We start from the raw sequence: 23,927 nt of genomic DNA on the forward strand, positions 1-23,927 counted from the left end.
CTCTTCTTCTGGATCCCCTCTGTCTAGGTCTCACTTTCTTGCCCTCTTGCCCCACATGGATGCAGGGTGTGGGTGAGCACCAATTTGCCATCCATCAACTTAGAGAATGAACTGATATAATTTGCTCAGAGGGATAGATAATTGGACAGACAAGAAATGGCAATGTTCTGAAGAAACAGTAGGCAGGGATGGAAAGAATGGATTCATAAGGATTTGGACTAGACATGGGAGAAGAGCAAGGAGGAATCTATATCTGCTTGAGGAATAAACAGATAAAGTAACCTAGGGAATGAGAGATGAAAAGGCAGACGTAGTTACCTAGAGTTAGAGTTTTAATTGACCCATGAACACTTGAGCAGAATAAGGAAAGCTGTATCCATTCTCTCCCACCAGCAAATTCCCACTTTGAAACCCACACAGAAGTCTGGTGACCAAGAACAGGTTAAAAACAGGTGATGTGACATCTCAGGGAAGAACATACAGGAATGTTCAGGATTGGGTTTTTTCCATGAGTTTGTGAAATGAAAATATCTCCTGCCATATCAATAAACAAGAAATGTCACAGCCATCAATGATTTCTGGTCTCCAAATGTGAATGAGGGCTCCCAAAACGGATCCAGGGGATGCTGCCACCCCCCATGGTGATTGCTGAGGAGCTGGGGGAAAGCAAGAAGCAACCACCTGCCACTCCTTAAGGTGAGCCGGGAAACAGGGTTGGCCCCAGATAGCTGAGCTGCATATGGAAAAATTGAATCCAGTGAGACCAGAGGCTTGCATCTTCCCATACATACATAGAACGCTACATTCCTTAACTTGGTACCTGATCTTTGATCTTCAGACTGCCTGCTCCCTTTGTTGCAAAATTGCATACAGCCTGACTTCCCCTACTGCCTCTTTGGAGCAGTTTTCTCAGAGCTACTGAGATTCTATATCTCCAGGGCTTGAAGTCTTAAGCATTCCCACCAAATAAAATAATTCTACAGGTTCTGACTATACTTTTTGGTCAACAAAGTCATCTTGCTAGGACGGAGGGTATGAATGTGGACCAAGTTTAGATACTTTTTCTAAGTAAGAGTGACCCAGAGCATCTGTGTTCCTGGGCTAAGTCATGGCCTCATTAGCCTTTGAAGAAGGTGAGAAAACAGGGCAGTGCACTCATCGTGTATTTCCTTTGAGGAAAATGGTGTCTGCGGACCAATCCTCTAAAATCATTTGACATGGAACGTGGTAATTATTAACAAAGCAAAAAAAGCCACTTTATTCAGAATATTTCATTTTGAGCAATTTCCATATAACACAATCACAAGTCACCACTACTCTATTGAATACAGACAATTAGAATATCTGAGGCATTATCTTGTATTTAATACAAATCACAGGAAAGTCACTCTGCAAGTTTCAGGGGCACTGAGTTTAACATCATCGTATCCAGGGTCCCTTTTCTCCGGGGCTCTCTTCTCCTTCCCCAGGATCAGCTTCCTCTCTAAAGACATTCAGAGAAGAGCCTGAAATAGTAAAGAAAACTATGATTAGAACTGAGACAAGGGGACCAAACAGTGCGGTGGAAGCTAGTTAAGCAAGTTGTGATAACAAACCATCCCTGGGACCCAGGTGTGGGCAGGGAAACTCAGACTATTTCATGTCAGTTACAATGAGGATGGATCCCAGCTGTCCTCTCAGATCCAGTCCATGTGGTCTCTGGGACTTCAGCTCCTGTGGAAACCCTGCATCACAGGAGACCTGTGCTCACACAGGAGGTATGTGAAGATCTGCCTTCAGGCTACACAATCAGCAATGAAATGCCCAGGAATTGTAAGAGCATAACAATGAATTTAAATGTTCTCCTTTCACAACTGACAAACGTGAAATCACAATTAGATGGAGAGTGGAGACAGGAAAATTCTGAGTTCCTCAATCACAAACCAACTCTGCTCTTAGTAGCCTTGATGCATGTTCCTAAATGTCCACAAAGAGTATCACGGGTGCAGCCACAGATGGCCCCTCCCAGGGACCACACAGGCCCTCAGATGGAGAAATGCTCCTTTCCAGAGAAAGAATGTTTTCTCTTGACCACTAAAATATCTGGAGGAAATTAGACCTTAGCTGATCACAAACTCTGAATCAATTGTTAGGTAGTTAGAATGGGAAAAAGGAGTCCAGAATAGCGGTGGCTAAAAGACAAAGAAGAGAAAAACCCACGAAAATAGAACAAAAGAAGGTCCAAGGACTGGAATGAGAACCTCAGGTGAAACAAAGAGCCCTCCTGGCTAGCCCAGTTTACATAGAGTAGGCTCAGGGGAGGAGACAAAACATATAAAAAGAAGAGCCAAAACTGAGCCTCTATCATCACCTCTCTTTGCTTCTTTTGGGTCAACCTGCCCTCACACCTCAAGGATGTATTTTCCTTTGCTTGCCAAATAAAACTGAGCTATAACTGAGCTGTAACTCTGGTCCATCTGCCACTTTAAATTTTTGCTGTAGTGAGACAGAACCAAGGAAATCACACACTCCCCCGACACAATGATCCACCCACATGGCTTAATGTTAAGGCCACCATATACCATAGACTCTGTACATGTCATTGCAACCTTATAAACAGAGCTAATCTTAAATTACCAGAATGCCTCACAAATTTCAATACTGCAATAGTTTTTAAATCTCTATCTTTCATATACAGGACAGCACTGAGATGTTATAAAAAACACTTGTCTATTTTTGGATTTCATAAATATGCTCAATTAATCTATAAGCGATCTATTTCTTTTGGCCACTACACAATGCTTGTGGGATCTTAGTTCCTTCACCAGGGATTGAACCCAGGCCATAGCAGTGAAAGTGCAGAGTCCTAACCACTGGATTACCAGAAAAGTCCCTAATCTATACATTTTAATGCAAGCATATCACATATAAAGTGAAAATTTATGTTGCATTATAGAGCTGCGGCTGCTGCTAAGTCACATCAGCTATGTCCGATTCTGTGTGACCCCGTGGATGGCAACCCACCAGGCTGCTCTGTCCCTGGGATTCTCCAGGCAAGAATACTGGAGTGGGTTGCCGTTTCCTTCTCCAATGCATGAAAGTGAAAAGTGAAAGTGAAGTTGCTCAGTCGAGTGCAACTCTTCACGACCCCATGGACTGTAGCCTACCAGGCTCCTCCATCCATGGGATTTTCCAGGCAAAAGTACAGGAGTGGGTTGCCATTCCCTTCTCCATGCATTGCTGCTGCTGCTGCTAAGTCACTTCAGTCGTGTCTGACTCTGTGCGACCCCATAGATGGCAGCCCACCAGGCTCCTCTGTCCCTGGGATTCTCCAGGCAAGAATACTGGAGTGGGTTGCCATTGCATTCTCCATCTCCATACATTATGGAGACATAAATGCTAAAAATACAGTGATTCCTCATCCCCAAGGAGTCTGACATCGTTAAAGATAGCATATGGTTGTGAAGTGAAGTGCTAGTTATTCAGCTGTGTCTGACTCTTTGCAACCCTATGAACTGTAACCTATCAGGCCCTTCTGTCCATGGGATTCTCCAGGCAAGAATACTGGAGAGGGTAGCCATTCCCTTCTCCAGGGGATCTTCCTGATCCAGGGATCAAACCCCAGTCTTCTGCATTGCAGGCAGATTCTTTACCACCTGAGCCACCAGGGAAGCCCATCAAAAGCATGAGATTGCCCATGTTTTGAAACTGTAGAGAGGCTTGGCATTGAGGAGCTCAAATTCACACTTTCCTGGACAGAGACCAAAGATTACAGGGGATCAGCTAATCCCACTCACCTGTCTGAGACCTCATCCCATCTTCCTTCTTTGGGAGCACTTCTTCCTCACTCCCCTGAGAGGCAGGAGGAGCCCCAGGCACTGGTACCTCTTCAGCATCATTGTAATCCTCACCAGGGGCATCAGTCCTCTGATCTGGGACTTCTGAGGGCAGAGCAAGGGTCAGATGAAACCACAGTAAGGGGGTTGGGTCTGGGAAATACCTAAGATCCCTCCTGACCCAGAATTTCTGAGCTGCTAAATGGAGGCACCAGTCACTCCTTGTTTCAAAAGATTTTTTTCTCTGAGACCACGTTTCATTTTGATGTGTCCATAAACCAAAACATGATTTTGCATATCTTAATATTTCCTGATTGAAAATATATATCTCAAAGCAACTCTCCCACCATTGAACATTACTAAAATATTTTGACAAACTGTGCTTTACAGATGTTATTTTTAAAACCAGTGTGTGTCACTTGTGATTCTGAACACAGACAGCCCAGCCCCAAATGTGAGACATCACAGAACAGCCAGAGAAGGAGAAGGACAGACCCAATCTGGACACAAGGGATCCCTCTGGTCCATCAAAGGAAGACTGTTCCCGTTACATATCCTCTCTATGAGGAGGGACTCTCCTCCCAACACTCAGCTGAAGCAGGTCCACCTCTATTACCTGGAGCAGATCTGGAGTCATGGCTGTCCTCACCATCTGACAGGAAGCCTAAAGTGGAGAAAAACATCACACAGCACACAGAATGACCCTCCCACACCCACAGGGCCTGAGTTACAGCTGAGAAGGGACAGGTCTGGCTCCTGCAGTGTAGATGAAGGCTGGGGGCTCAGAGGGCTGTGAGAGGCCATCCTGCCACTTTGAAGGAGCCACCTCTGTGAGCCTGGGGCATGAGTGGAGTCTGCTGATGCTGAGAAGACATGCACAGCCAGTGAGTGGTGACAACCAGAAGTCCAAGGAGGGAAGGCAGAGACACCCACCTGGGCTGCCCAGAAGACACTCCTTCCGTGTTGCAAGGTCATCGAGCTCCTCATACATGGCTTCAGCAAGAGCATCTTCATAGCTAGATAAGGCTGAGAGATGCTCAGCAGGTCAGAGATGCTGCCCCAAACACCCCGATCCAACAGGCCCACCCTTCATCTCCCCTGTGCTCACACAGGGCTGCCTGAACCTCGGCATTGTCTCCCACTCCATGTACTGTTTCAGCACCTTCTCCCCTGTCACCTGAATCCACAGTTCAGCCCCAACTCTTTTTGGTCTCATAAGAGAGGCCATGACTTATGAGAGTTCACGCCCCAGTCCTAAGAACCTCTGTCTATTCAACCCTTAGAGCTCAGCATGGAGCATACTGAGTTCTGCAGACTCAGAACAGAGACCTGGCCCAGGTTCCCCTGCTCACACCTGCCCCATCTCCTGCCTCCACATACTCTCCCTGGTCCCCAGTTCCCCCTGCAGCCCACCTCTGCGCTCTGCTCTCCATCTGAGCAGCTGAGTCACCAGGATGACGAAGACCAGGAAGAGAAGGGCCCCCAGGATGAGGCAGAGGACCCCAGGCAGGGAGAAGATGCCAGGGAGAGGATTTGAGGTTGTTCTGGTCCCTAAGGAGAACAGGCAAGAGGGCTGGAGAAGGTCCTGGGCACAGAGAAACCCCCTGTGCCAGCATTTCCAGGGAGCTCCAGACAATGATATCCCAGCCTCAGACCCAAGTGCACTGACAGTGACTGGGGTTCTCCAGGTCTCATCCTGAGACAAGTCAACTCCACTCCAGCTGAGGCAGAGCTGGGGATTATCAGGGAGATGCCCTGTCGAGATAGCTTCTGAAGACCCAGCTCTTCCCTTCTCCTTGGGCTTCAGGAGACAGAGTGTCAAACAGTCCTGGGACCTGCACCTCACAGATGAGGAGCAACACTCAAGGACAGGTGGGAGAACCTTAGAATCTGCACCATGGGAACCAGACTCACTTGGATTCTGGGTATGACAACCTTCTGACCCTGGGAACCAAAGCAGGGGATTTCCCCAAAGTAATGCCCCGACTCCTCCCCACCAGCCAGGGCTCCTCAGGCTCTTTCCTCTCCTGAGCTGTCAGAGAGCCCACAGAACAGGTCCCCAGTATTTGAGTATTCTCCCCTGCTTGTGGATGGACCACAGTACCTGCTGTACTCAGGGGCAATGTTGTCCTTGCACCTAAAGAGAAAAACAGGAGTCTGGAGCAGGGTGATTGGCCAGAATGCGGGGCAGTTCATTTTTCCCTCCTGAGCCTGAAATCACCCCTCAGTCTCCACAACATCAATGTCCAGTCCTCCTGGCTCCCCCATCCTAGATCAGGGCTCCAGGACCAGGACACTGTCTGAACACAAACTCCCCACCACCCCCAGCCCAGCCCACTGCCCCTGCACTGCCCCAGCTCACCCAGGGTGGACCCCGAGTCCCTCACTCACCAGAGCACCTCACACCAGCATCCTCCTCATGCTTGCAGGCGCTCTGCCCCCAGGGCTCCGCAGCACAGTCTCACAAGGACTCCCAGCCCCCGCACTGCACCTCGTCCAGCTAGATGCTTCCATTTCCAGGGCCAAACCCTGCAGCCCGCACGGCTTCCAGGGCCGGGCCACAGCCCAGCTGCTGACACACCACCTCGGCCTCTGCCAGGCTCCAGGAGTCATCACACACGGTGCCCCAGGAACCGCTGTGCCACACCTCCACCCGCCCTGAGCACTCGGTGTCTCCTTCCGAGTCTCAGCTTCTCTCTGTCTGAAAAGGCAGCAGCCCCTCCTGTGACCCCCCTGGTGGGAGGAAGGAGCCCCTGGGAGCCACAGGGGAGGGGGCGGGGCTGACACACCTGTGCAGGGGGCAGCAGTTGGACAGCTCTTGGGTCTTCTTCCTGCACACAACAGGGAAACAGTGGATCAGGAACAGCTGAGGGTGGTCCTGTCCCCAAATAATATTATCTAAGGTCCTTGGCTCAATCCAAATAACAGGTGTAAACAGAGGCTCATTATCTACTGGGCTGAGACATTCACTGCATCTTAGCACCAGTTCAAAAAACTTTCTCTATTTACTTGTTTACCAGTCTCCACATCGCACAACAAAAGCAAACAAACAGACACAGAGATACACAAACACACACATGCACATTTTGTAGAGTCAATTTCAACTCATCCCTTAGATTGGAAAATATAAAATCACTCTAACAACACCCTACAGGGTTGGGACAGACACAAAAACAGACAGTAAGTCACCTGCACACGAGATATAGGCTTCCTCCTTTGGAGAGCAAGAACTGTATTTCCAAGGGTCAGAAGGACACTGCCAGAGAGAGATATCAGTTTTCTGACACCGGATTCCATCTACCCACCGGGGTCTAGAACCTTTCCTAAGAGCAACAGAAGAGTTGAGGGTTCCACTGTCCCCACAGCCAGGCTCTCTGCAGATCATGGACAAGGTGATGTCTTCCACTGGGCTGCAGCAGACGCTGCCCCAGGTCCCATTGTAGAAAACTTCCAGCCTCCCAGCACACTGCTGGTCCTCATTCACCATCCTGAGGGCCAGGAACTCTGATTGAAATAGGAGGAGACAGGACACAGTTAGCACTCCGCTCAGTGCTCTGGGTTTTCCTCTCCTCAAGAAACTGTGACCATAAATTCCTGACCCTGCTGAGGAGGAGATACCCACTAGGTGACAAGACTGAAGACAAGATTTGTCTCCAGTTCAACTGACTTTGTCCTTTAACGTCTGTCTTTCTACTTCTACTACAATGATGTAGTGGATACGAACAGAGAGGAAGACCAACCTGGACTTCTATAGGGAGAGGAGATGAATCATTCTTCCTGACAAAACCTCTAAAAAAGTATGTGAAAGGGAAGTGATGTGGATATTGGGGAAGTGGGCAGAATATTGAACCACAATTGTCTAAGTCTTAATCCCTGGAAGCTGTCAATGTTACCTTTCAAGAGAGACTTTCCAGATATTTTTAAGACTAGAAACTTAGGACCTTGGGATGGTGATATTAACCTGCAACATTATGCATTAACCAAGTAAACCCAATGTAATCATATTCTTGGGCTTCCCTGGTAGTTCAGATGGTAAATAATCTGCTACAATGCAGTAGCCCCAGGTTCGATCCCTGGGTCAGAAAGATCCCCTGGAGAAGGGAATGGTAACCCACCCCAGTATTCTTTCCTGGAGAATTCCATGGACAAGAGAACCTGGTGGGCTACAGTCCGTGGGGTCACAAAGGGACAGACATGACTGAAAAATTCAACATGCATACACACAATAACATCCTTAGACCTACCATCTGCAAAACTGGAATTCTCTTTTTGACTGTGTTTAGAGACCTTTTAGAACTAACACTCAAAAAAGATGTCCTTTTCATTATAGGGGACTGGAATGCAAAAGTAGGAAATCAAGAAACACCTGGAGTAACAGGCAAATTTGGCCTTGGAATATGGAAGGAAGCAGGGCAAAGACTAAGAGAGTTTTGCAAAGAAAATGCACTGGTCATAACAAACACCCTCTTCCAACAACACAAGAGAAGACTCTACACATGGACATCTCCAGATGGTCAACACCGAAATGAGATTGATTATATTCTTTGCAGCCAAAGATGGAGAAGCTCTATACAGTCAACAAAAACAAGACCAGGAGCTGACTGTGGTTCAGATCATGAACTCCTTATTACCAAATTCTTAAATTGAAGAAAGCAGGGAAAACCACTCGACCATTCAGGTATGACCTAAATCAAATCCCTTATGATTATACAGTGGAAGTGAGAAATAGATTTAAGGACCTAGATCGGATAGATAGAGTGCCTGATGAACTGTGGAATGAGGTTCGTGACATTGTACAGGAGACAGGGATCAAGACCATCCCCATGGAAAAGAAATGCAAAAACGCAAACTGGCTGTCTGGGGAGGCCTTACAAATAGCTGTGAAAAGAAGAGAAGCGAAAAGCTAAGGAGAAAAGGAAAGATATAAACATCTGAATGCAGAGATCCAAAGACTAGCAAGAAGAGATAAGAAAGCCTTCCTCAGTAATCAATGCAAAGAAATAGAGGAAAACAACAGAATGGGAAAGACTACAGATGTCTTCAAGAAAATTAGAGATACCAGGGGGACATTTCATGCAAAGATGGGCTCGATAAGGGACAGAAATGGTATGGACCTAACAGAAGCAGAAGATATTAAGACGAGGTGGCAAGAATACACAGAAGAACTGTACAAAAAAGATCTTCACGACCCAGATAATCACAATGGTGTGATCACTCACCTAGAGCCAGACATCCTGGAATGTGAAGTCAAGTGGGCCTTAGAAAGCATCACTACGAACAAAGCTAGTGGAGGTGATGGAATTCCAGTTGACCTATTTCAAACCCTGAAAGATGATGCGGTGAAAGTGCTGCACTCAATATGCCAGCAAATTTGGAAAACTCAGCAGTGGCCATAGGACTGGAAAAGGTCACTTTTCATTCCAATCCCAAAGAAAGGCAATGCCAAAGAATGCTCAAACTACCACACAATTGCACTCATCTCACATGCTAGAAAAGTAATGCTCAAAATTCTCCAAGCCAGGCTTCAGCAATACGTGAACCATGAACTTCCAGATGTTCAAGCTGGTTTTAGAAAAGGCAGAGGAACCAGAGATCAAATTGCCAACATCCACTGGATCATGGAAAAAGCAAGAGAGTTCCAGAAAAACATCTATTTCTGCTTTATTGACTATGCCAAAGCCTTTGACTGTGTGGATCACAATAAACTGTGGGAAATTCTGAAAGAGATGGGAATACCAGACCACCTGACCTGCCTCTTGAGAAACCCGTATGCAGGTCAAGAAGCAACAGTTAGAACTGGACATGGAACAGCATACTGGTTCCAAATAGGAAAAGGAGTATGTCAAGGCTGTATATTGTCACCCTGCTTATTTAGCTTCTATGCAGAGTACATCATGAGAAACGCTGGACTGGAAGAAACACAAGCTGGAATCAAGATTGCCGGGAGAAATATCAATAACCTCAGTTATGCAGATGAAACCACCCTTATGGCAGACAGTGAAGAGGAACTAAAAAGCCTTTGATGAAAGTGAAAGTGGAGAGTGAAAAAGTTGGCTTAAAGCTCAACATTCAGAAAACAAAGATCATGGCATCTGGTCCCATCATTTCATGGGAAATAGATGGGGAAACACTGGAAACAGTGTCAGACTTTATTTTTCTGGGCTCCAAAATCACTGCAGATGGTGACTGCAGCCACGAAATTAAAAGACGCTTACTCCTTGGAAGGAAAGTTATGACCAACCTAGATAGCATATTCAAAAGCAGAGACATTACTTTGCCAACAAAGGTCTGTCTAGTCAAGGCTATGGTTTTTCCTGTGGTCATGTATGGATGTGAGAGTTGGACTGTGAAGAAAGCTAAGCACTGAAGAATTGATGCTTTTGAACAGTGGTGTTGGAGAAGATTCTTGAGAGTCCCTTGGACTGCAAGGAGATCCAACCAGTCCATTCTAAAGGAGATCAGTCCTGGGATTTCTTTGGAGGGAATGATGCTAAAGCTGAAACTCCAGTACTTTGGCCACCTCATGCGAAGAGTTGACTCATTGGAAAAGACTCTGATGCTGGGAGGGATTGGGGGCAGGAGGAGAAGGGGACGACAGAGGATGAGATGGCTGGATGGCATCACTGACTTGATGGACATGAGTCTCAGTGAACTCCGAGAGTTGGTGATGGACAGGGAGGCCTGGCGTGCTGCGATTCATGGGGTCACAAAGAGTCGGACATGACTGAGCAACTCAACTGAACTGAACAGAGGAAGTTGAGACATGGAGGAAAGGTCAGAGGAGAGAATGTTGTCTGAAGAAGAAGAAAGAGGGCTCTGAGACAAGAAATGAGGCCACACTGAAGCCAGGAAAGGCTGGGAAAGGAGTCCTCCCCAGACCCTTCAGGAAGAACGCAGCCGTGTGGACACTGGGATGTTGGCCCACGGAGAGCCTCATCAGACTTCTAGCATACAGAACTGAACAGAGTAAGATTGTGCTTTCATTACAACATCCACAGGATCTCCAGACTGTACTACCACAGGGAACAGAGGAAAGAGCCCTATTTTCACATGGAAACTGTGAGAAACGGCTCTGCCACGAAACACTGGTGAGAAGAAAGGACCAGAATCTCAGCTGATGCAGGAGGAAGTGAAAGCACCTCCTCTTCAGGTCTGCTGAAAAGTCAGGCTCAATGGGAGGAAGCCTCCTACTCTGGTCCTTTCAGCATCTCTCCCTCAGGGCTTAGACCCCCGTACTCCAGGGTTCTACCCATCCCCCAGACTGTGGACAGTGTGCAGCACAGACCTGAGCAGATGACCCCCACATCCTCCTGTGTCTGCAGTCGTGCTGCCCCCAGCCCCGAGAAGGGCACCTCCACACGTGGGACTCCTTTCTTGTGCAGTTCAGGTCGTCCAGCCAGATGGGCCCTGAGCCCGCTCTGAAGTGAGCAGACCCATGGCATTGAGGGCTTCTCCACAGCCCTCAATAAGGCTGCACACCACGTGGGTATCGCCCAGGTCCCAGCCGTCATCACAGATGGTGTCCCAGGAGCCCTGGTCAAGGATTTCCGCTCTCCCGGCACAGTGACTGCCCCCGTCCACCAGGCGGAACTGTCTGCTGCCTGAGGAGAGAGAATTGGGACAGTGGGGTGGTGACCCCAGGGGTTGAGAAGGGTCTTCTGTCCTGTGGGACCCTCACCTGAGCAGTAGGGGGCGCTCTCCTCTGAGGCCGCAGAGCCTGCTGGTTCCGAGCGGGAATCGTTGGACTGGGGCAGCATCTGGGCCTGGTTTCCTGCAGAAACAGCAATGATCAGAGGGCTGGGAGGGTTGGAAGTTCTTAAACATATCTGCAAAATCTTTACTGTCATATCCACTGAGAATTCAGATCTATGACTCCTCTTGAAGCTTTGCTGACCTTCGTGAATTCCTAGTAACCAATAGAAGTGAGTGAAAGTAATGTTCAGTTCAGTTCAGTCGCTCAGTCGTGTCCCACTCTTTGCGACCCCATGAATCGCAGCACGCCAGGCCTCCCTGTCCCTCACCAACTCCTGGAGTTCACTCAAACTCACGTCCATCGAGTGGGTGATGCCATCCAGCCATCTCATCCTCTGTCGTCCCCTTCTCCTCCTGCCCTCAATCCCTCCCAGCATCAGTCTTTTCCAATTAGTGAACTCTTCTCATGAGGTGGCGAAAGTAATGTTAGGTAGGTAGAATAGGAAGAAAGAGTCCAAAATGGCGGTGGCTAAAAGACAGGGAAGGGAAAAGCCTGCGAAAATAGAACAAAAGAAGGTCCGAGGACTGGAGTGAGGACCTCAGGTAAAACAAACAACACTCTTGGCTGGCCCAATTTACATAAGACAGGCCCAGGGAGAAAAAAAAAAAAAAACATATAAAAAGAGGAGCCAAAGCTAGCTCGCTTGCTCTCTCTCCCACTCTCTGGGGCGCTCTTTGCGTCTTTGGATCAACGTGCCCTCATGCCTCGAAGATGGATTTTCCTGCTATCTTCTAAATAAAATAGAGCTGTAACACTGATTTGTCTAAGAGCTATAACATGGTCCATTCGAGACCTGAGAGCTATAACACGGTCTATCCAAGACCCGAGAGCTGTGACATGCCAAGGGGGCTTTAATATCCGTCACTCCAAATCTTTGTTGTGACGAGACAAAAACCGAGGAACATACACTCGCCTGACAGTAACATTGCTTGGCTCTCAGCAGTAGGTCTGAAAACTCAGGCAGCTTCCTGTGCAATCACTTAAGACTTTGCTTTAAGGCAAGTCTTTACCCTGTTGAGACTCTGTCCTGCAGAGATTGTCATGTGCAGGTCTCTGGTCACTCAGTTCAATCCATCTGCCAGGCCTGTTCATGAACCATCTTGGATTCCCAACCCAGTTGTGTCTTCAGATGATGTCAGCCCCAGCTGATACTGGGCTACAACCTGATAAGACTACAAGACAAATACAAATCTGAGCACATCCCTAATTCTTTATGCAGGAAACCATGAGAAAAGATTAAAAGGAGTTTTAAGCTGGTAAGTTTTGAGGGAAATTTTGTTATGCAGCAATAGTAACTAAACACTTAAACTTACTATATCACTAAGAATTTATGAAGACAAATGAAGTGTGTGTATTGTATTCAAAAGGACTTGTATATGCATATGCATAGCATCTTTATCCATAATGATCAAATTTGGGATGCCACCTAACACTGGTGACATTGCTTTTGGAACAAAGCAGCAGGCAGAAGCTAGATGGGGTGGAGGAGATTATTAACAGAAACCTGATGGGCTTGGGCAATGCTGTCGATGAGGACTGAAAGGAAGTGAGGAAATACCACTGGGGCTGAAGGAAAAATGCACGGTGATCTGTGTTATGCAGAATAAAATGGTCACTTTAAATGACTATATTTTAAAGTCATTTTGTTTCGTGGGAACAGTAACTAGAAAACACTCTCAGCTTCAGTAACTCAGTAGTGAAGCAGCAAAACCAATCACTAAATATTTAGAAGATCTGAATGGTGTGATTACAAAATGGAGTATGTCCTGCCGCATCAGTAAACAAGAATGTCACAATCATCAGCAATTGGGGGCCTCCAAATGTGAATCTCTGAGCCTGGGGGGCACCACAAAGGAAGCCCCAAAGGAAGAACAATGCCTGTGATCCAGCAGCTATCAGCTGCCTCAACTCCCTACAGTGAGCAGTGAGCAGAGAACTAAGGATGTAATAAAATCAAGAAGCTGGATCCTGGCCCCAGATAGCTGAGATGCATATAAAAAGAATGAATTCAGTGAGCCTGGCTGCTTGCATCTTCCCATGTATAGAAGAGTGCTAAGTTATCTGGTTTTCCTTAATGAACAATAATCTTTGATGTTCAGACTACCCACCTCCTTTGTTGCAACTTTGATATAACCTGACTCCTTCCCCACCTCCTTGGAGCAGTTTCTCAAGGCTGCTTGACATGTTGTCCCCCAGGCTCAAAGTCTTGAGAATTCCCACCAAACGGAACAGAATTCTTAACTTCTAGGTTGTGACTATTTTTTTTTTTTAGGTTGTGACTATTTTTTAAGTTAACAGATTTAACAAACATACATCTCAAAATTACAGAATACACCTTATTCCAAGCACTTACAGGCCATTTACTAGGGCTTATCATATACAAGAAGTCAGATCCAAAAAAAATTTTAAGGGCTAAAATCATTTTTTTTAATATTTTTTTTTTACTAAAGTAGAATTAAGCTAAAAGCAGAAGACAGATAGTAAAACCTTCTTTCCTGAGGTATAATATTCATGCAACAAAATATATTGAGCATATTTTCATAAGTTTTGACAATCACATGTGCCAGTGTACCACAATTAAAATTCAACATATATAGGATTACCCCAAAAGTTCCTACATGCCTTTTGCAACCAATAAAAGCCCAACAAACGCAGACCCAGGCAAATACTGATCCATCTTCCATCACAGTGTTACCGAATCCAAGCTCACTCTGCTCACCGCACAGCAGAACAATGAATCCAAGTGACGAGTGGTTGAGACAAGGAAGAGACTTTAATGGGGAAGACGGTTGCGGGGTGGATGTAAGGCTAGCACCTCAAAATAACCATCTTATCAGGGCCTGGTTGTCAGGTTCCTTTATGGATCAGAGATGAGTGAGAGGTGAGGAAACAAAGTAAAAAGACTATTCAACCTTTGCAAATGTCCCCTAGAATGGCTGTCCTCAGGCAGGGGGATGTATTAGTTTCATTTCCTTACAGTCCTTCAGTTCAATTCAGTTTAGTCGATCAGTCCTGTCCAACTCTTGTGACCCCATGGACTGCAGCAGGCTGGGCCTCCCTGTTCATCACCAACTCCTGGAGTTTATTCAAACTCATGTCCGTTGAGTCGGTGATGCCTTCCAACCATCTCATCTTCTGTCATCCCCTTCTCCTCCCGCCTTCAATCTTTCTCAGCATCAGGGTCTTTTCCAATGAGTCAGTTCTTTGCATCAGGTGGTCAAAGTATTGGAGCTTCAGCTTTAGCATCAGTCCTTCCAATGAATGCTCAGGACTGATTTCCTTTAGGATGAACTGGTTGGATCTTCTTGCAGTCCAAGGGACTCTCAAGAGTCTTCTCCAACACTAGAGTTCAAAAGCATCAATTCTTCAGTGCTCAGCTTTCTTTATAGCCCAACTCTCACAACCATACATGACTACTGGAAAAACCATAGCTTCGACTAGACAGACCTTTGTTGGCAAAGTAATGTCTCTGTTTTTTTATATACTGTCTAGATTGTTCATAACTTTTCTTCCAAGGAGCAAGCAGCTTCTAATTTCATGGCTGCAATCACCATCTGCAGTGATTTTGGAGCCCCCAAAAATAAAGTCTGTCACTGTTTCCATTGTTTCCCCATCTATTTGCCATGAAGTGATGGGACCAGATGCCATTATCTTAGTTTTCTGATTGTTGAGTTTTAAGCCAACTTTTTCCCTCTCCTCTTTCACTTTCATCAAGAGGCTCTTTAGTTCTTCACTTTCTGCCGTAAGGGTGGTTTCATCTCCATATCTGAGGTTATTGATATTTCTCCCAGCCATCTTGATTCCAGTTTGTGCTTCATCCAGCCCAGCGTTTCTTCACAGGTGGGCAACTCAGGTTATCTCCCTGAGGCAGGCCATCGTATAGGTTTACAATAACAAAAAAGAGTTAAAGTCACAGAAGAAGATTCAATGTAAATTTAAAACTAACCCTTCCAGGTTACAACAGTAGATTAGTTGTGTTTTCTAGGATTTAATAAAATCATACAATAGGTAATCCCTTTCACATGGCTTCTTTCAGTTAGCACACACTGAGATTTTCTGTGTAGTTGGATTTATGAGTAGTTTATTCTTTGTACTGTTTAAACCCTTACATAGTTGAATATGCCATAATTTGTTTTCCATTCTTTCTCTAAAGAAAATTAGAGTGGTATATCATTCTTTTAAATAAAAATATTCTGACTTTTCTAGCTTAAATTTTTTATGGACATATCTTTTCATTCCTCTTGGGTAATAGAAATTTTGAGTAACATAAAGTTGTCTAAGAGCCATTTTCTTATACATTATCATCATCAGTATATGAAGGTTCTAGTGGATCAGTATCCTTCTCCAAACTTGGAATTGTCAGTCTCCTTAACTCAAGCCATTCTAGTTTGTGAATTTATATCTCATGCTTTAATTTGAATTGCCTTAGTAACTAGTGATATTGAGTATCTTTTCATTTATTTATTGGCCATTTGTATATCATCTTTGGAGAATTGTCTTTCTTAATCTTTTGCCCACATTTAAACTGGGTATTTCTTATTTTTCTGTTATAAATTTTTCACTTACTTGGGATACAAGTCCTTTGTTAGATATATTCATTGCAATTAATTTCTTCCTATCAGTGGAATGCCTTTTCATTTTCTTAATGTTTTCTTTCAAAAAGAAAAATATTTTAATTTTGATGAAAATCACTTCTGATTTTTTAACGATTAATGCCTTCTCCAGGATCATGATAGTTGTTCTTATATTTTCTACTACAAGTTTTATAATTGAATTTTTATGGGAATAACCATTTATTGGAGCTACTTTGATGGATTGGGGGCTTTCTGCAGAGTGAAGATGGAGGGAATGGGACTTAACAATGTGAAATAAGGATAGCAGTTTATTTTCTCCCATGCAGATATTCAGTTAGCAGATTATTTTTTGAAGATATTATATTTTCCCCTTTGAAATATCTCTGTGTCTTTTATGTTCTGTTGATCTATTTATCTATCCTTATTCAATGACCACATTGCTCTGGATACATTGCACAAAACTTGAAGTTAGTTTGCTTCTATTTTCACCCTTCTTTTTCAAAATCGTTTTGTCCATTCTAGTTCCTTCACATTTAAATATATAATTTAGAATTGAGTTATAAAGTTCTACAAAAATATTGCTTGGATTTTGATTAGAATTAGATTGATCATATAGATCAGCTGAAGAGAATTGACAACCCTCTTATGTTTTCAAATCCATGAACCTGGTATACATCTTTCTTTTTTTAGATGCTCTGTGACTTTCAATGTAAAGTCCTTTAGATATTTTGTTAAGCTTCTTCCTACAAATTTAACAGTCTTCATACTATGATAAAGGGAGTCAGATGACTGAGATGGTAAAGAGTCTGCCTGCAATGCGGGAGACCTGGTTCAATCCCTGGGTTAGGAAAACGCCCTGGAGAAGGAAATGGCAACCCACTCCAGTACTCTTGCCTGGAAAATCCCATGGACAGAGGATCCTGGTAGGCTACAGTAGATGGGGTCACAAAGAGTCAGACATGACTGAGTGACTTCACTTATTTATACTATGATAAGTAGAGTTTTTCCAAATTTTCCCTATATTTTGCTACTAATAAAAAAAATACCACTTATGTTTGCTTTATGCTTCATTGATCATTCGTGAAGACAGTTTGTGTATGTGGATTAACTGTATATAAGTCATCAATCTGCGGCCCTAAGAAATGTGAACAAGCTAGTCCTGCATGTGACCAGTGGAGTTTCAAATTTTAAACAGCACATTATATTCATTTAGTTATTCCACTTTATTCAATAATTTTTCTGCTACTTCTATGATTCTTCATCTTTGATTTTTTAACAGTTTAATTATAGTGTTTCTGAGAGAAGGTCTTTTGCATTTGGATTGTAGGGTGACCTATTAGCTTTATCAACTTGAATTTTCAAGCCTCTCCCCAAGTTAGAAAAGTTCACAGCTATTATTCATTTAAATACACTTTCTCCCACCCTCTCTCTCTCTTCTTCTAGACCCCCAATTACTTCAATAATATTTGTATGTCAGATGGAGACCCATGAATCACATACGATATCTTTGTTCTTTTTCACTCATTCCATTGGTTCTCCGTTGACTGATTATTTCAAAGGTTATATCCTGTAGCCAATGATTATATCTTGAATTTGATCTGCTCTGTTGTAGATGCTCTCTATTACATTTTTTCCATTTCATTTATTAAATTCTTCAGCACCAGATTTTTTATTTCGTTCTTTTTATAACTTCTCTTTATTAAATTTCTCATTTTGTTCATCTATTATTTCCCTGACTTAATTGAATTGTCTTTCTGTCTTTTCTTGTAGTTCATTCAGTTTCCTCAAAACAGCTGTGTTGGATTCTTTATGAGCTAGATCACAAAGTTCCATGTCATTGACATGTGTATCTTTGTCAGTTTTGCAAAGTTACTGTTACTCTTTGGTGATGAAATCTTTCCTTGATTCTTCAAGTTCCTTGTAATTTTGCCCTGCTGCTTTTGTTTTAGATGTAGAAGCTGCTGCTGCTGCTGCTGCTAAGTCGCTTCAGTCATGTCCGACTCTGTGCGACCCCATAGACGGCAGTCCACCAGGCTCCCCCATCCCTGGGATTCTCCAGGCAAGAAGACACCCCATCAAATCTTTACTAATTACCCTAAGGGAGAGTGTACTCTTCTCTGACCTTATATAGACTCACTTGCTCTACATTTCTTGTTCCTTCTTGTAACATAAACAAGTTTTAAGCCTCTCTGGTGCTTACAACTCACCAGGAAACCTCTCTTCTGTTTTGCAGAATGTAGTGCTACATCTCAAGTCTGTGATTACCTGCTTTCCCACAGACCCTAGTCTTTTTTTTTTTTTTTTTTTTTTGAGATCACTCCATTTACTGGAGTTTGCTCTCATTTCCACACTTGAGAACATACAAAAGCAGCTGTCAGAACAGTGACAGTAAGTATGAGTTTAGTATTCAGGGAATTGTAGTATCCACAGGCCTAGGGAGGGAGACTTTTCTTGACATTTTCCTAGAGGCTTATGGATGGGCTTCCTGCTTAAGCCCTGAGCATAGTCAGTATGAGTTGCATCCCTTTTACTCCATTTGACATTTTTAATGACCTTTCATGTTTCCTCTCTCCCCACAGTCAAGGAGCTTCAACCCCGGAACTCTGGGTTTTGCTGGAGAAAAATTGGTTTCCCCGGCAGTATTGAGTGGCCACTAGCTCACTGTTCTCCTTTTCCCCCATTGGAGAGGCCCCACTTTATAGTTCAAATTTATGCTGTGTCACCTTGGAGTGAGGGGCAGCACTGGCAAAATTCGTTGATCTCTCCAATCATTCAAACTTTTATTTTGGCTTCAACAGAGTACTGAAATCTCCCCTCAGGAATCCTGGACTTCTAACAAATTTTCTAGGTGTCTAACCAAGTCAGCACTCACCAGGTTTTTCCAGATTTTGCATGACCATAGCCCAGGGGGTTGGGACAGGTTCACTAGCTTCTGGCTGAGTCCAATCTGTACCAACATCTATCTGCCTATTACTGGATTCCCAGGTGGGTGATCATCCTCATATTGGATCCCACAACTTTCACAGAAGCTCTTTTAATCATGGATGTATGGTTAATTACTTGTTATAAAGAGAAGCAAATAGGAGGGATATCTTATACCACTATGATACTGACATCATTTCCTCTTTACCAAGACTTGAACATTTAGCTAAAGTGAAAATTCTTTGAATAGTACCAATTTAAATGACACAAGAACCAACAGAAAATCTGAATCAGTCTAATTTATTAAAAAATACAGAATTTGTGTTTAAATTTTCCTACTATGAAACCAAAAGAAAACAACTTCAGGTTCAGGTGTATTTCACAAAAAAAACAGTTAATAATAACTTGTGAAATCAGAATTTCCTGAATTTGAATAATGTATTTGTACTTAAGAAACACACGCTGAGATATCTGGTAAAGGAATCTGATGGGTATGGTAATTCTCACATGGTTCAGCAGGAAAAAAAAAAAAAAAACCTGACTGAGGTATATACTTATTTCTTATACATCGCTCTCCATGATTATACTTAAATAGCCATGTTTACTTAACAAATGTATTTCCCTTAATGCTTCTTGCCCCTGATCTGAAAAATGAATGAATAACAATGGAACCTGTATTTCATTGTGAAACTTCTAACTTCTGAAGCCAGTTTTCCCTCACTCTCTGCTCTTGAGACCATTTCACTCCATGAGCATCCTGGGTACCAGTAGCCCTTCTCTCTCTTACCTGAGCAGATCACAGAGGCCATGTTTCCATGGGAACAGTCAGGACCACCCAGGGCAGTTACAGTGTACTCCCACAGGAAGGACTCATTCCCCAAGCAGTGATATTGGGCTTTCCAGAGCTGATCATTTCCTTCTGCTCCTTTTGGGGTGGAGATGGCAACTCCACAGCTGAGCTGATGGCAGACAACATTGGCATTAGCCAGAGTCCAGTGGGAGGCACAGATCACTCTCCATCATCCAGAAATATTCATCTCCACCTGCCCCTCACACTAAGAGGAGCCATTTGTCATGAGCCGGACTTCTGTGTATGATGGTTGGAAAAGATAAAACTTCAACTAAATCTCATGTTTTCTCACCTTAACAGAGTGTGCAGGGAAGTTAAAGTCCTGATCTGCATCTCACCTGAACAGACAACCTGAACAGCTGCACTGTGGTGACAGTGTTTAATAGAAAGAAACTGTAAAGTAAAAAAATACAAAGAGAAAAATAAAAATCATTTGTCCTCCTACTCCCAGACATAAATACTGATAATATTTTGAAGTATTTTCCTTCAGTCTGACTTCTTTTCTTCTTTGTATCTTTTTAACTTAATTTTAATTATTCTGTTTTGGTTCTCTCTAAGTTTATTTTCAATCAAATAGAACAAGTCCCAGTATTTAAAAACCAAGAGACACTGTCTTGTTATTTCTCCAAATTACCAAATGACAACACAGAGCCTTCAATCTCCTTGTTCTGCCTCTTCTCTAAATCAGCCTGTCTCTTTTCTGATCTCCCTGAAATCACAAACCTCTGAATTATTCTGATATAATTTAAAGAAAAATGTGATTAAAGAATAATAATTTCAACATTATGGTAAACTCTGAAAAAAAAAAGCATAGCTAATACACCAATAAAGTACATAAAATAAAATATTAAAAACTTCCAACAAAAGATTAAAATAGGAACAAAGAAAACATAAAACAAACAGCAAGTTAGTAAACTTAAACCCAACTATATAAATGATTGTATTAAATTTAAATAATTTAAACATTTCAAATAAAAGCAAAATAATCAAACTAGACAAAAGTAAGACAAAATCATACACTGTATACAAAAACAAACATAATATAAACATGGAAACATATTATAGAGGTCAAAAAAGATAAACCATGCAAACACTGATCAGAGAAAGCTATACTATCTATGTTAATATTGTACAAAGTAAGACTATAGAACAAAGAATATATTCAGAGAGAAAAAAGGAACATTTCATGATGATAAAATGCAAAAGAAATTATGTAGCTTCAGAATCAGTGTGAAGCAACTGATATTGTGTTTAAAAGAAAATTTATAGCTTTGATGCTTCCTTGATACCTGAAGGAGATCAGCTCTGGGATTTCTTTGGAAAGAATGAGGCTAAAGCTGAAACTCCAGTACTTTGGCCACCTCATGTGAAGAGTTGACTCATTGGAAAAGACTCTGATGCTGGGAGCAATTGGGGGCAGGAGGAGAAGGGGACAACAGAGGATGAGATGGCTGGATGGAATCACCGACTCGATGGACATGAGTCTGAGTGAACTCTGGGAGTTGGTGATGGACAGGGAGGCCTGGCATGCTGTGATTCATGGGGTTGCAAAGAGTCAGACATGACTGAGCGACTGAACTGAACTGAACTGAACTGATACCTACACTGTAATAGAAAATAAAACTGAGAGCAAATGATCTAAGATTCCATCTCAAGAACCTATAAAAATACAGGAAATCAAAAGAGAAGAATAAAAAACTAACAAAAATCAATGAAATAGGAAGCATACACAAAAAATAAAATCAATAAAGTCAGTTGGTAATTCTTTTTGAAAGGATAATAAAACTGATAATCCTCTAGCTAAAAAAAAATCAATCAAGAAAAAAAAGAGAATACAGAAATTTAATACCACCATAAATGAAAGGGGGGTTAACATTATAGACCTTTGAATTTGAAGTGTTAGTCACTCAGTCGTGTCCAACTCTTTGTGACCCCATGGACTGTAGCCTGCCAGACTCCTCTGTCCATAAGATTCCCCAGGCAAGAATACCGAAGTGGATTGCCATTCCCTTCTCCAGGGAATCTTCCCAAACCAGGGATCAAAGTCACGTCTCTGGCACGGCAGGCAGATTCCTTATTGGCTGAGCCAGCAGGGAAACCCTTATAGATCTTACCAATATTTAAAAGATATGAGGTATAAAAAAAAACTTTATCCCAATTTGAAAACTGGTCTGAGTCCTTAAAAACTACTTGAAAATACAACTACCAAAATTTGATAGCACAAAAATTGGAAAATCTGAGCAGTCCTGTATTTGTTAAAGAAATAGAATCCTTACTACAAAAACTTCCCACAAGGAAAATTGCCGCCTTGAAATGCCAGCTCTTCCATGGAGCTCAGAAACAACTCCCACATCAAAATAAAGGCAGAGAGGGCAGGAAGGAATGAGAGCAGGAGGGAAGTGTAACGCAGAGGCTGTGGTGAATGTGGGAGTTGCCCTGGATGTTGATTCCCAACCTCCCTTCCTGCAATCCTTGCATCTTCATCTCCTCACCATTTTGCACTTCAGCACCACAGTCCTCAGTTTGTGAAGCCCCTCCCAAATCTTCCTCCTGAACCTCTTGAAGTCATGTCTGTATTTCATGCAAGCTCCTCTACATTCTTCTCAGGTCCTTGTTTCTACTCTGGATTTCTCCTAAACATAGTACTTCACTTCCAACAATCCAGTAAAGGAGATGAAACTCTCTTTCACATCCACTTTCCTAAAATTGAGAAGAAGAAGGAACTCCAAGACTTCAATTTCAGTTAGAGAATTGAACAGACATGCTATTCTCTTCTTACCGCTTCTTCATCACCACTTTGGCCTACCTCCACTCAAACATCACTAAAACATGTTTCTGAAAATATAGAAGGGATAGACCAGAGAGATAAAACTGACGAAGAGATTAGCAGGAAAAAAAAAAAAAAAACAGTTCATAAATATGTGAAAGCCTAAAGTAAAGCAGTGCTAGGAATTAAAAACTGTTATCAAGGTTTAAATGCCAGAGCATCCTTTTAATTTTCAAGTGTATCTTAACCAGAAATTAATATCTAGACATTACATGCCTGCATGCTAAGTCACAATTCTTTGAGACCCCATGGACTGTAGCCCACCAGGCTCCTCTGTCCATGGGATTTTCCATGCAAGAATACTGGAGTGGGTTGCCATTTCCTGTTCCAGGGGATCTTCCTGACCCAGGGATCGAACTCACATCTCTTATGTCTCCTGCATTGGCAGGCAGATTCTTTACCACTAGCGCCACCTGGGAAGCCCATCAAGACATCATTTTTCTTAAAATAATAGTATTAGAGGCTTCAATATCTCAAAGTTCAAACACTGCACACTCCATTTTCATTTACAAGCTGATTAATCAAAATAAAGCCAGAGACTGCTGTAGTGTTTCCACCAGTTTACCTGCAGTTGGAATCATGATTAGGGCATAGTGACAATAAAGAATGTTACTTGAAATGCTGGAAAAAAGGTTTTCTTAAAAGAAAAATTTCTTTCTGAAATTCAAATGCCCCTTGAAAATAATTATTTTTAATAATAATAACAGAAGAAAATATTTGCAATGTTGAATAGGTTTATGCACACACCATAGTAATGATTTCACAGATGTATACTTACCTCCCTAAGTTTCAAGTTGTATACATTAAATATATACAGCTTTTTGTATGTCATCCATACTTCAAAGTAACTTAAAAATGAAAGTAATTCTTTGCTTAGGGGGTCTCAACAAGTATCATCAAAGATTTGCTGAGGGTGAGACTGGAAAAATCACTTTTGCAGAGACCATCCCCAAAAGAGCTGATTGGCTACAAGCTGCTAGAAACCTATTGCAGATGTTCTCAGGGCTCCCCCTGTCCCACCCACCAGATGGCTGACCATTTTCAAAGACTCAGCCACCTACATTAGGAATTCACTGTGATACCTGATTTTCCTCTAGTCCACCTGGTCTATTGGGAATAATGTCTATGGTGTCTCTTCCACCATTGTGGTAACAACTGGAAACATCTCTGGAAGATACTGTGATAA

The 23,927-nt window shown here is 43.0% G+C and overlaps 1 pseudogene; it reads right to left on the reverse strand.

Moving 5' to 3' along the window:
* Window positions 1–1,225: 1,225 nt before the first annotated feature.
* LOC133248781 (antigen WC1.1-like) overlaps window positions 1,226–23,927 on the reverse strand; it is a 33,597-nt pseudogene continuing 10,895 nt past the window's right edge.

This window comes from Bos javanicus, chromosome 5, assembly GCF_032452875.1.
Source record: "Bos javanicus breed banteng chromosome 5, ARS-OSU_banteng_1.0, whole genome shotgun sequence".
NCBI classification, from domain to species: Eukaryota; Metazoa; Chordata; class Mammalia; order Artiodactyla; family Bovidae; genus Bos; species Bos javanicus.